General features: G+C 38.0%; 1 long non-coding RNA gene across 1 annotated transcript; it reads right to left on the bottom strand.

Annotated features, from left to right (window-relative positions):
- Nucleotides 1-7,821: 7,821 nt before the first annotated feature.
- LOC149175992 (uncharacterized) lies at nt 7,822-8,918 on the bottom strand. Its single transcript, XR_016258588.1, has 2 exons — nt 8,417-8,918; nt 7,822-7,897 (listed from the first exon to the last, which is right to left on the bottom strand). It is a non-coding gene; the product is annotated as an uncharacterized LOC149175992 (long non-coding RNA).
- Between the last annotated feature and the right edge of the window lie 287 nt (nt 8,919-9,205).

Here is a 9,205-nt window from a genome sequence, read left to right as displayed (position 1 = left end):
TCTCTACTTCCTGTACCGTGAAGAGTTCAGTATCAGTGTTGACCAAGGAAGGAGGATCAACCTTGGAAACCTGTTCATAGAGTTGTCTTGCATAGTCAAACCATTTAGAAGCTGTAATATTATTTCCAATTTGCATCTTTTTCGGTTGGAGTTCCTTCCAAAATAATTTGGGATTATTTTTCCCAAGGAATATTAGTTCTTCCCTCCTTAAAGCCATGAAATCGGCCTTTTTCTTGCTTAATAATTGCTTGTAAGCTTTGAGCTTTATGTTATCCTTGTTTGACTCTTTCCACATTCTCCTTGCCTTTTTGCATTCCTCATCAAACCAAGCATTAACTGGAAAGCAATTTGTTTCAGACTTCTTAATTTTTTCTCTTTTGCACTTTGCAAGTGCACATTGAATTAAATGTGTTAATTCATGACTATGAGCGCTGTGAATTGTAATTTTCTCCTTCCCAAAGAGCCTCTCTAACATCATTTTGAAGGTATTACAATTTTTTAGGGTTAAAAGAATACTGCCCTGTGGGAGATTTTGTTGGACATGCTGAATTTTGACTCTAACTGTTTCTTTCCAATCCAAGAGAAACATAGATAAATTGGCTTGTGATTTGATTTCAAGTCCCACAACTGATCTCCAATCAAAACTTCCTCCATTTTCTCACACAAACCATGCGAGCAAATTACATAATCTACCACACTTGCTCCATTGTAAATACTGTAAGTGAAATTACCGGAGTTTGCTCATCTAGTCAAGCCATTACAAATGACTAAATCAAAGGCCCCACATAGAGTAAGCAATTATTCACCAAAGAGATTACAACTCTTGTCCTCTGAAATTCTTTCACACTGATGATTACTTTCTTCTGTAAGCCAAATAGGGTCACAATGATCTTTACAACAAAGAATGCTAGCTTGCTCACTTGCAGTCCTAACATTGAAATCACCCACTATAAGGGTTTCACCTAGCTGCGAATATGTTGCAATATCCGCTTTTAATGCTACAAATGAATCTTTGTGATCAAGCCCTCTACCTTTGTAGATTTTTGAAACTTGCGGCGCAAAATAGCATGTTGCAATTTTGATGTGGTTTCCATTTTCTGATATTTTAAACCAAATGAATTGCTTATTTGAGTCTTCTTTTTCTACTTGAATGAGACGACCTTCTTTCTGCGTTACTAAAACCATGATACCCCCGTGCCCTTTTCCATTCCCTGCTGCCTTGTTCCACACTGCCATTTTCCAATATCCTTCAAACAGAGGTGTTTTGCACCCTTCATGCTCATGTGTTTCTATGAGGCAAATTATGTCTCTATCTTCCGCAATAGGCCCTAACCTAGATCCTCCTCTTCATGGGTAACCTCTGCAATTCTAACAGACTAATCTTAAGGAAACCTGGGTATGACTTGATTGCTATTTATTTTGACATGCAAGACTCACATTTGAGTCTTTGTCCATGCTTTCCCATACTGACCTCGCTTTCTGATTTCTTGTTAAATAGTTTGTTGCCTCTTCTTTATTACCATCTTGTTGCTCTGTTTTGGAAGGAGGTCCAAATCGCGCTATCACAGCTTTGCCTTTATAAATCCATGCTCTCTTGCCTTCATCTTTTGCTGCCCTAACCTTTAAAATTTCCTCCCTTCTTTCCTTCTGTCACTTTACAGTTAAATCTTCTTCTAGGAAAAAACGAGAACCCCTCAAGATATGTTTCTTGCTTAGAATGGTGTATTTATCACCCAAGCTAGGCATAATGACTTTTATGGGCCTGGCTCTCTCCCCATTAAGCTTAGCCACCCTCCATGCTTGGCATATTTGTCCTTGCCATAGCAACTTGTCTTTCAAGAAGTCCCTTGCAAGGTCAAGAGTACTTTCATTTTTCCCATATTTTTTCACCCCTTTAATAATTATGTTTGCTGCCCTATTTTGTCTTTCCTTGCCTTCACTATTTTGCATGTCGTCAACCTTAATATTTGTTTCTCCTTCCTTATTAGCGGAATTGCTAATAACTTGAGCCCAAGTTTTGGAAATTTTGGTGGAACCTCCTTTCGTTTCTTCTCTTGCATTCTCTTCATGGTTGTTTATTTGGGCAATCATTCTCCCTTTATCTCGAGATGGTTTCACATTCACCACCTCTGTACTTTCCACCACATATTTCTTTATGTTTTTCACCTGCGCCTTCATGCATTGCCATTCTGTCTTCTCTATTAGGAGAGCTTCCTGTAGCAATGCTAATTGTTCTTTTAAAACTCTATTGCTTTCTGCTAAAACCTTGTTCCCAATTGTTATTATATGAATTTTATGATCTATTTCTTGCCCTTTAGCTTCTAAAGCCTCCAACCTTTGTTTTGCATTTAACAATTCTTTCACATAAAGATCGAATGACCAGGTGAGAGGTGTGGATGTGGGACTATATAAAGCAGAATCATCAGTGCCTTTTCCTCTAGGCTTCTTGTTTCCACGTTCTGGTAGATGAGACTTGTTTGGGTGCTTTTTGTGAAGGGCTCGAGTACTTTTCTTTTTAGACTGTTTCTTCCTTGTTTGCTCCCATTTTAGACGGGCTACTCTTCATTTTAAAATGCCCCAATATTGTTTGGCATTGACCCAAACCCACTTCCCAGCTTTGGCGGGTGAAACAATTTTCACTTGTTCTAAATCATTTGTTTCCACCTGCTTTGAAATTTCTTGTTCCTTTATCATGTTTGAATGCATTTGCTGGTTCAATGCTTCTGTTGCATAAAAGATCCTTGCTTTTGCATTGCTCGCTGCTCTCATTGCTAACCACATTGCTCACACTGCTCAGACCATGTTCTTGATCGATTGATGATGAGGCAGCTTGATAATGCCTTGGAGTTGAGCTCGGTCGATGGATGGATGCCTCTAATATATGCCCTCCGCAATGGTTGAAGTGGGTTGTTAGAGACTCCAAAGTGCTTGCTGCTTGCGGTTGAATGTCTAGTCAATATCCTTTTCATAAAGTTGATAAACGCAGCGATTCGAGCCCTCGAGAAGCCTCTAGATTAAACCGGACTGTCGGAACCACCTTGATTTATCGCCCACAACCATTTTCACTTCATTTCATCTGCTCATTTGCATTCAACCAAGAACTTTCGTAGTGTTTTTGAAGTTGCTGGTATCGATATGAAAAGTGGCATAACAACATGGAAATTGGCCGACCACCCTAAGCTCCCGAAAGGTAAGCTAGTAGCGGTGGTAGTACTGGACGGATGGGGCGAGAATATATCAGACCAATACAATGCAATTCACCTCGCAAAGACTCCCACCATGGATTTCCTCCGTGGATAGTTATCTCTCTTCACCGTATTTGCGACTGGTCGCAAGATCGCATTCTAGAGTGTTAGAGATGCCCGAAGCTTTGGAAACCTAGAGCGCTTGAAAGTGTGACGCTGTGACTCGATAAACAGTGCCTCCAAACGCATGTATAAACAGTGCCTCCACTGCCCTCCAATGGCATCAAACCAAGGCCTTCCTCGCGCTGCTGGTGTCAACCGCCAAACATGTGAACGCATGCTTGTTTGTAGTTAAACATTTCATGTCTGTCTCGGCAGTGGCACTCTCTGCATGTACGTGTGCACACACCACGATTGACGGTGTCCATGTGGTCAAAGTTTGTTACATGAACCAGTAACAGTCCCCTTGGGCTATGGAGTAACTGAAAAGATCAGAGGCACACAACAAATCAACACAACACAGAAACAGATCTGAACACTTGCTTCATTCACAGATCAAACAGATATATATACATGCTACAGAAGTTTTTGGAGATCATTAGAGTCGGTGGCTTGCTGGAGAAGTTTCCCCATTGTCAATGTATCCGCCGACTTCATTAAATATAGCAGCGGCTTTCTAGATTCAGCATTTACTGTTTCTGTTGAATTTTAGTGGCAGGTAGTTGGAATTATTCATGGTTTCTAACACTCCCCCTTAATTTCAACTACATACAATAAACAAGACACTATACTCTTAATTGTCATGCCTGCTGGTCTAAGTCTCAGCTAGGCTTACAAAATTTGGATTTTCTACAATGTACAACATATTTCTACACATTTCAAATTTAGCCTTTCCAAGAGGCTTGGTGAATATGTCAGCCACATTTTCATTTGTATTACAATATGATAAGTCAATTTCTTTTGATTGCAGTTTTTCTCTTACAAAATGATGTTGTGTCTCAATGTGTTTTGTCCTTGCATGATATATAGGATTGTTTGCCAATTTGATAGTGCTTTGATTGTCACATCTGATTACTGTAGGTGCTTGTTGTGTTTCTCCAACATCTTCAAGGATCCTCCTAAGCCATATTGCTTCACAGGTTGCACTGCATAATGCTTTATATTCAGCTTCAGTAGATGACAATGAAACAGTTGGTTGTTTCTTACTGCTCCATGATATTGGTCCTGAACCAATATTGAACACGTATCTAGTTGTGGATTTTCTATCATCTGGATTTCCAGCCCAGTCAGAATCAGAATAACCTGCCAATTCAACATCAAATTCATCAGTATACATAATACCAAAATTAAGTGTTCCTTTCAGATATCGAAGGACTTTCTTTGCTGCTTTCCAATGGCTTTCACAAGGCTTAGTCATGAACTGACTAAGTATGCTGACAGAATATGCTATATCTGGTCTGGTAGTGGTGAGATAGTTCAAACTTCCCACCAATTGACGGTACATAGTTCCATTCACCTCTTTGGTTCCATCATCACTGCACAATTTGACATTCTGTTCTAAAGGAGTAGATGTTGCCTTGCATTCAATCATATTGAATCTTTTAAGTATTTCCCTTGTATATTTGCTTTGTGTGATCAATGTCTTACCAGGCTCCCTCCAAACTTCAAGACCTAAACAATAATGCAATTCACCAAGATCCTTCATCTCAAATACATGTGACAATTGATTTTTAATTTCTTCAATCAACTTGCATGCATTTCCTGTTATGATTAGATCATCAACATATACAGATATCAAAGCAACATTCTTGTCTTCATCTTCCTTGATGTATAAATTAGGATCATTCTTGCTTCTTATAAAACCTTTCTCATAAAAGAAAGAATCAATTTTCACATACCATGATCTTGGTGCTTGTTTCAAGCCATATAAAGCTTTCTTTAACCTGCAAACCAGATGCTCCTGTCCCTGTTTTACAAACCCTTCAGGTTGAACTAAATAAACTTCTTCTTTTAACTCACCATTCAAAAATGCAGATTTGACATCTAATTGGTGCATTTTCCAATTATATTTTGTAGCTAATGCAATCATAATTCTAATTGTGTTCATCTTAGCTACAGGTGCAAAAGTATCTTCATAATCAATTCCCTCCTTTTGTGAATATCCTTTGGCAACCAATCTAGCTTTATATTTATCAATACTTCCATCAACATTAAATTTAAATTTATAAAGCCATTTGCATCCTACGGGAACTTTGTTTTTAGGCAATTCTGTTAATTCCCATGTGTCATTCTTCATTATAGAGTTATATTCTTCATTCATTGCATTTCTCCATTCTTCATATTCTTTAGCTTCATCAAAGCTTGAAGGTTTTACAACATTCATAACCTGAGACATTAATGCATAATCTTTATACCTTACAGGTACCTGACTTTGACGTGATGACCTTCTTGGAGTTTTACTGCTTTCATCTTTCTTTTGGCTTTGCAGAGTCTCCTCTCCTCTCTTTGGAGTGTCATGACTGCTTGATCCTACTTGTTCTTGATCTTGTACCTGTTCCTGTGCTTGTTCCTGTTCTTGTTCAACACTTGTATCTAATTTGACATAATCATCAGTATTATGCCATACACTATTATTTATTTTATCACCTTCATTTGCATTCTCATGAAACACCACATCCCTACTTGCAAGCAGTCTATGAGTACTGGGATCAAACAACTTATATGCTTTCTGATTATCACAATAGCCAATAAATATGCACTTAATTGCCTTTGCATCAAGTTTTCTTCTTTCATCTTTTGGAATGTGAGCAAATGCCTTGCAACCAAAAACTCTTAAATGGCTTACTTTTGGTTTGTACCCAAAAAATGCTTCAAAAGGTGTTTTAAGCTCTAAACTTTTAGTTGGACTCCTATTTTTCAAATAAACAGCAGTATTAACGGCTTCAGCCCAAAAAACATTAGAGATATTTTTACCTTGAAGCATACTACGTGCACATTCAACTAGTGTTCTGTTTTTCCTCTCAGCAACTCCATTTTGCTGAGGTGTATGTGGCACTGTAAATTGTTGTTGAATCCCATTGCTTTTACAATATTGATTAAATTCTCTTGATTTGAATTCTCCCCCTTGATCAGATCTCAAGATTTTGATATAATTACCAGTTTGTTTTTCTACCATATTCTTAAATTCTTTAAAATACTCAAAAACATCACTCTTCTTTCTTATGAAATAAACCCATGTATATCTAGATCTATCATCCACAAAAATAAGAAAATACCATGCTCCACCAATAGATCTAGTTTGCATAGGTCCACATACATCAGTATGAATTAATTCAAGTATTTCCCTTTGCCTTTTTTCTTTATGTATAGGAAATTCCTCCCTATGTTGCTTGCCAAGTACACATGCCTCACATTCAACATGATCATTTTTCAAGACAGGAAGACCTTCAACCATAGTGTTCTTTTGCAGTAGCATTAAATCTTTGTGATTTAGATGTCCATACCTTTGATGCCATAAATCTTCTGTTGATATTGCTGTAGATGCTAATGCTTGATGACTTTTCCTTGTCACATCCAACTTATACAAACCTCCAACTCTGGTTCCTGTGGCAATAACCTTGTATTTATCTTGAATGTCTTTCACTACACACTGTGATTTAACAAATTCCACCTTCAAATCTTGGTCAATAATAGTAGAAACAGAAATTAAATTCTTTTTAATATCAGGGACATACATCACATTATGAATCTGTTTCTCTTGCCCATTAGACAAATTCACACATATTACTCCATAACCTTGAACTTTAAGTGCTCTGTTGTCTCCTAGGCAAACATATGTTCCATCAATATTTTCATGATATTCATCAAACCACTCCTTATTACAAGACATATGGAGTGATGCACCCGAATCAATGAACCAAGCATTCTTATCATCATTATCCACAGACAATGCAGCATCAGAAACAAACAATTTAAGATTTTTAAATCCATCATTGATATCTTTGTCCACAAAATTTCCATTATGCCTTCTGTTTCTTTGCCTAGTCTCATTATATTTCCTTTTATAGCAATCTTTAGAATGATGCCCAGGTTTGCCACAATAATAACACTCATCATTTTTCTTTGGAAATTTAGACTGTATCATACCTCTTTGCTTTGCTTGAAACTTGCCTCCTTTGTTCTTGTCCCAAGGTTTGCCTCTGTATGGATATTTGCCCTTGGCCACCAATGCCAAATCTGAACTGCTAGAGCCCAAAAAATTCTTCATCCTCTCCTCCTCTTGTAGAAGAATTCATGTCAATTCATCAAATGAAGGGGGTTTCTCTCTAGCTGCAAGACTTGAAACAAAAATTTGATAATCTTGCACTAAGCCATTTAATACGATGGTGACTAAGTCAGTATTAGACACCTTTTCACCAATATCTCCTAACTTATCACTTAAATCTTTGACACGAGATATAAAATTGCTTATATTTTCATTTGCATCCATTTTTAGAGATAAAAGCTTAGTCTTCAAAAACAAGATTCGGTTTGTATTTGCTGTCTCATACAAACCCTTCAACATATCCCATGTTTCTTTTGATGTCTTGCAATCTCTGATGTGAGGAATGATGTTGTCCTTTACGGACATACGCAGCAGCACCTTTGCTTTTGTCTCCCTTCTCTCCCAATCTGGGATAGAACCTGCAACAGTGGGTTTGGGCTCATCCCCACTTACAATGGACCACAAATTATTACCTTCTAAAATAGTCATTAGCTTGAATTTCCAGTTTACATAATTTTCGCCATCAAGCTTGGTGGATTCATTCATATAATTATCAAGCAACAAATTTGCCATGATAAAAAAACTTTATCCAATCACCAAAATACCACCAAATCCAAATGCACCAATTTTTCACTATATCTCAAAATCTTTTACACCACTCATGCACCATAAAAAATCTTTTTTTTTTTTTTTTTTTAACTTCAATATTTTCTTACTCAGTAATAACAAACCTCCCTTTTTTTAATGTTTCAAGCTAAAATAACATAGTTAACACACCATAACAAAAACCTTTGTAGGGCTCACATATCTCAAAAAAATATCAAGCGGCCCAGCGAACAGCGGCATCAACAGTTACAAAGTTTTCTGCAAAGAGTAACCTCCATACAACGCTCACAAACTCGGCTTCCAACGATGACACCAGGCAACAGTGTTGACAGAACAAAAAAAAACAGCGAACCGTATTTACCTTCAACGAGAGTTTCGACTGTACAACAGAGTCTTGCTTACAATGGCTCAATCGCCTCCATTGGAACAGGGTAATTTCACTGAGGCCTTATCCTTACCAGCACACATCTCAAGCGCCACCGCTTCTCATCATGACAACAGACCATTCACCACAAAAGCATCTGTGGGTAGAAAACAACTTCGGGCTCTGCAAGCCTACACATCAGTCTTCACAACACACAGTCAATCTTAGGGAAAGCAGACACAAAACTGAACACACAACATACAACTTACTCAAATGCCGTTCTCTGCCACGGTCGCCACACTCACAAATACAGGAACTCAACCGCTTCACACAGCGCTCACCATATAGCAACACACAGCGATACACAGCTTTACAGCTCACCTTACAGCGATGTCTCACCCACTCTGATCGCTCAACTTGGGCTCTCACACTCAGCCCTCAACGTCGCTCTGATACCATGAAAAGATCAGAGGCACACAACAAATCAACACAACACAGAAACAGATCTGAACACTTGCTTCATTCACAGAGCAAACAGATATATATGCATGCTACAGAAGTTTCTGGAGATCATTAGAGTCGGTGGCTTGCTGGAGAAGTTTCCCCATTGTCAATGTATCCGCCGACTTCATTAAATATAGCAGCGGCTTTCTAGATTCAGCATTTACTGTTTCTGTTGAATTTTAGTGGCAGGTAGTTGGAATTATTCATGGTTTCTAACAGTAACATGATATTTGCATGATCCCGGGGTAATATTGGACGGATGGGGCGAGAATATATCATACC

Source organism: Pinus tabuliformis, chromosome 4_1 (assembly GCF_031772625.1).
Source record: "Pinus tabuliformis cultivar Carrire ecotype Pingquan chromosome 4_1, CPIR1, whole genome shotgun sequence".
Lineage (NCBI taxonomy): Eukaryota > Viridiplantae > Streptophyta > Pinopsida > Pinales > Pinaceae > Pinus > Pinus tabuliformis.
Note: the sequence above shows the minus strand (reverse complement) of the source record. Positions and strands in the feature narration are given on the sequence as shown.